The sequence below is a fragment of the Podarcis tiliguerta genome (assembly GCF_965153285.1).
Source record: "Podarcis tiliguerta genome assembly, chromosome: 4".
In the NCBI taxonomy this organism is placed as follows: Eukaryota; Metazoa; Chordata; class Lepidosauria; order Squamata; family Lacertidae; genus Podarcis; species Podarcis tiliguerta.
Genome location: NC_139537.1, coordinates 12,703,231 through 12,708,531, shown reverse-complemented (window position 1 = coordinate 12,708,531; position 5,301 = coordinate 12,703,231).

The following is a 5,301-nucleotide window of genomic DNA, read 5'->3' as shown; positions in this document are numbered from 1 at the left end:
ACTTTTGAAGGATTGCTGTGTTTTGGTTATTGCTTTGGAAAGTGTGAATTAGATAGGTTTACCTTTATATGCAAAAGGGGTCAAATTTCTTTCCAACTCATAAGTGGGCACATTTGGAATTGTGAGTGAATACCATGAGTGTCACCCTCTTTTGGTTCTCTCCAAATCAGTCCCTGCCTCCCAACACAGAAAGAATAAGTGTGTGTGCACACACACTTCACTTTTTCACTTGACCTGGACAAAAGTCAGATCCAGTACAATTACTCTGAATCTTGGGAAAAAAAACTGAAAGAAGAAGTGGGAGAAAGGAATTTCCCCAACTTCCTCCCTTCAGCTCTGTGTCCTTTTAAGAAGGTAACCAATCTCACTCCCTCATGATCAAAGCAGATAGTGAGCAGGGGGATCCCAAGGTCTTGTGGGCACCAGGGGAAGACCTCAAGAGCATCACTGCACCCAAGGGTGCCACCTTGGCAACAGGAGCGGAAGAAGGTGGGTGTGGGAGAGACGCGGTGGCTTGGGTGCGCGCAGACTTCCTCCGCCGCTGCTTGGCAACCCTGGCTAGATGTAGTCATAGAGGACTGAGTCAAAAAAACCTCTGTCCCTGTTCACACTGGAGCCAGTGAGTGGGAGAGGAGAGCCACATTTGAAAATACTGGGTTTCAAGAGGTTCTGTGGCTGCAGTTCAGCTATCAGCCGCCATTTTGTTTGCCCGCCAATGCATTGGCCCAACACAATGCCCAGTGCATTGTAGGAAAAACAAAATGGCAGCCATCAAGAGGCTGCCTCTGAAGTGATTTGTGGCTCCTTCTAATTAGAAAAGAATATAGTCCGCAGCTCTGCTCAGCAGACAAGACCAATGTGGGAAAAGATTTCTTGTCACATCTTAAATGAGAGTCTTGGGGCGAGGGGATGAAAGTCAATGGCCAGTGTGTCACCCGTTAGCCAAATGACATATGCTGGGCTAGGCCTGCAAACAGATGACTCAAGCTGACTCAAGACGCTCGATTTAAGCATTTATTGACTAAAGGATGATAAATCAAACATGACAGGCAAACCATTAAGAATCATGAGAACTAGAAACAGGAGAGAGGCAGGCTATAGGACTTGTAGCATTCGTATTGGGAGCTTTGCCTGTTCCAGGCCTCGGGAGCAGACCCATTTTAACTAAATGGAGAAAAATTATTTCAGGCCTAATTTCTTTCTTTCCCACCATGAATGTGAGTACCTCAACTTCACTTCCTCCACCCCCATCCAGCTCACATTATTAAGATGTCCCGAACATGATGACTGACCATTAAGGCAAGCCACCCAACAGCACTGTTATCAAAGCAAACCATTTGCGTCTTGCAGAAACCCTGAACATATAGCTAAAATAGGAGTTCCTTCGAACGCCCCAGTTTCCTTGAAAACTGAATTTTGCTAAATCTGAACTGCTAGGAGACTTCGGTCTTACAGGACCTTAGTTGCAGTAGAAAGTCATTTGTGTAACATTGCTAAACCTGAGTTGCTAAACAGCTCAGAGAAAATCTTTAACCCTCCCTGAGTTGGGTCCAACTCTCTACAAATCCCCCCTCCCCATACTACCTATGTCAACCTCTGGATTTAGAAAAGCATTTATATGCCACTTAAAATATAAAATATCTCTAAGCGCTGTACAGAAAATGTAAAAACACAAATATTATAAAGATATACAGACACACACCCCACTTATGTGGGGGTTGGGGAGATTTCACCCCTCCCATACCCAAGAATCTCCTGAGCAGTCTGCTGATTCTGCAGAGAGGAGGAGGCGTGTTCTGATATCTACATATTCTGCTCCAGCACCAGAGTCTGTGTGAGTCGGTCAGTGAAAGAGAGAGTCGGTCAGTGAGAGAGTCAGTCAGGGAGAGAAAAAGACTGAGTGTTATCTCTGTGTAGATAAGGTCGCTGCAGAAAGCAGCTGAAACACTCAGTGCACTCCAGCATCTCCATTTGTATATAGTTTGTATAGTACAGTAGCTGTTAGTAAATAAAAGAAGATATTCTTCAGCGCTGTCGTCCGAGTGATTTATGCTCTGCTGTACTCTGCTGTACAACGACTGTCTTCTTGTTCGAGTGATTTGCGGTGCTCACAGCTCTGAGTTGTGAGTCCACAGCACTTAGACCTGTTCCTGTGAGAAAGGTGGTCTTCTGGAAGTGCTACCCAGCTCGCCTAGCCCAGTTGGGGCTGAAGTAGATGAGTCCAGTTGGTGACACTGGCTCAAGGGCGATGCTGACAGGGGTTGCATTCCAGGCCCCTCCATGCATAAGCGAAAATCTCGTAAGTGGGGAGCACCCTCTAAATGCCTCTTTTTGCTGTCCTCCAGCTCTCTTTCCAATCCAGACAAAAATATCTAGAGTTGGATCTCTGGAGCCAGCTGGAGGCTGCAGGATGTGCAGGAAAGCAGCTGCTTCTGCTGCGCTGCCCCAAGTGTCAGCCGTTAGGCAGGGAGGCCGAGCAGCCCCTCTACATCTATGGCCTCTTCTGGGCTTTCTGTGCCCTTACTGATGAGCTCTGGGGCCTCCTCACAAGCCACAAGGACTCTTCAGCTGTTTCCCACCATTTTCTGGTATGATTCAATTAATTTGTTTCCCAGCACCATGCGTATATGCGGTTGTGTGTGAGTCGATCGCACATAAGTGCCTGTACAGTTGTACCTTGGTTGTCGAACTTAATCTGTTCCGGGAGTCCATTCGACTCCTGAAATGGTTCGAAAACCAAGGTTTCTGATTGGCTGCAGGAGCTTCCTGCACTCAATTGGAAGCCGTGTAAGCAGCGTCGGACATTCAGCTTCCAAAAAAACGTTGGCAAACCGGAACACTCACTTCTGGGTTTACGGCGTTTGGGAGCCAAAACATCTGAGTACCAAGGCGTTTGACAACCAAGGTACGACTGTACAATAAAAGCATCATTGCAGACTACTAAGAATAGCAATCAGAAGCGCAATAAAGCATTCTAACATAGAAAAGGTATGTCTCAACTGCAATAATCAAGGAAAGGTGTGTCTTCAAAAAATGACCGAAGCAGTTAAACCAATGGTAATAACAGAGGTGGCATCATACTAAGCGGTGTTTTAGCAAATTTGCTCACTCCTCACTTTGATTTTGGGGAACTGTCCCTAAATAAGTAAGGACAGCTAAACGTTAATGGCTTGACATGAGGGGATATAGCAGGAGATGCTGATCCTGTTTCAGAGATAAGAAGTGAGGAAACGGTTTTGCTTATCTGTGCTGCTAAAGCCAGAGGTGGGTGGGAGATGGCAGCCCTAGCTTCATACAGAGTTCCATGGAGTGTTACAAATTTTATTACTGCAGCCTTCCAACGGTGCTTGGTTCCCAGGCAGAATGACCATCTTAAATTGTGTGATCAGACTTTTAAAAAGTCAGTTTTGGTTTCGTTCAAATGCTCTGGGGCAGGAGAGGTAGGGGAGGGCGTGGCAAGTTTTGTTGCAGCTCACCGAGCAATCGTGCATGCTTTTCACACTCATCGAGCAACCATGCATGCTCTTCACATTGAGCACAAAAATTGTAGGAATACCTTTGCTTATACATTATAGCATATGTATCCATGTTTGTTAACTGATGTGGTTAAACTTAAAAAACCCCAAATCCTTAGACTGAGTTTTAGCACACGTGAAAAACTTAAAACAAATCCTTCTTTCCTGATGAATAGGACTATAATGTAACCTAAATAGAATATATCTTTAGAAAGATTTTTCCTCCAAAAGCATTTTATTTTAAAAATCTGATTTAAATGAAAAAAAATCAATTTTTAAAAAAATCATTGATTTTTATCCACCCTGATGTAGGATGAATGCTGAGTGTCATACAGCTACCTCCTTTAAAAATCGGGGGGGGGGGGGCGAGGAGCTCAATGAAGGCCAGATATAATCTAACCTCCGCATAAACAGGTTGTCTGGAGGGGCCTACAGCCCACATTCCCTGCTGTGCTTGCTTTCTGAATGCAAGGTTGTTGTTTTTTAATGTAGGGGAGTGCTGAAAAATTCCATGCCCATCTGCAGCCTGAAAACATAACAGCTGATTGTACCATGTGTTTTTTTAAGACTGGAACCTCAGGACCACAATCCTTTTACACACATACAACAGGTCTCCATCTGCTGGGGGAAGCATCTGAAACTTTCCCTAACAATGCTGGGAGAGGAGAAAGCTTCTTCCCGCTGCTGCCCAACCAGCGTTTATCTCCTAGCTGAAAATATTCCCGCTTGGTCAAAAACAACCACATATTCTTCCTATCTGCTGCATGCTGCCCTTTCTGCTCAGAATACTGACACGACCACATTCCATCGTCCCAAGTCAGGCCAGAGAAAGAAATGCAATTAGCCTCTTCTAAAACAAACAGAAATCAGCTTAACTTCCTTGTTCCAGTTTATGCAAACCCTCAAATATATCAACACCCTGGTTTCTACTTTAGCACAAGAATTATGCATCTTCACTGGGATGGACACCCCCAGATTTGGAGCTGATATTGGTTCAGCTGCTCTGAGGACCCTAATTCCTAACGTCTAGTTTGTAAAAAAAATCGAAGTGTCAGTACGGTGGTACCTCTGGTTGCAAACGGGATCCGTTCCGGAGGCCCGTTCGCAACATGAAAAGAGCGCAACCCGCAGCGGCGTGTCTGCGCATGCACGGGTTGCGATTCGCCGTTTCTGCACATGTGTGTGACATCATTTTACACTTCTGCGCATGCGCAAGCAGCGAAACCTGGAAGTAACCCTTTCCGGTACTTCTGGGTCACCGCAGGATGTAACCAGAAAGAACGTAACATGAAGCGGATGTAACATGAGGTATGACTGCACTCAGGAAAGATGCCCTGGTGTGATTAGGGTTGCAACCAGTGTGATTTTTCTAGAAAAAGAGGCGCTGGAACTCACCATGAACACCTCCCTTGTTCTCTTATAATGGCAACGGCACCCATCTGAGAGGTGCCACAACTGAGTTCTGACAAGTTGTGGCTGAAAAATAAAACCCATGTTGAAACTTTTTTTTTTTAAAGGATGCGTGTATTTTTTCACATGGTAGAAAGCTGAATTTTGGTTATTGGTACACATGTAATCCCAGATTTCAGCACTTTAGCACAGAGGAAGCCAAATCACACATGAGATTGAAGGCTGAACAGAGAGAGCTTACACCCCCCCTTGGCACACTTGAATAACTGAACTAATAAAAGGGGAGGTCCTCTTGTGGAACAGGAATTGGTTAAGTAGCAGCAAACAGAGAGCAGGAATAAGTGGACAGTTCTACAAAGAGATGTTGGACGTGCAG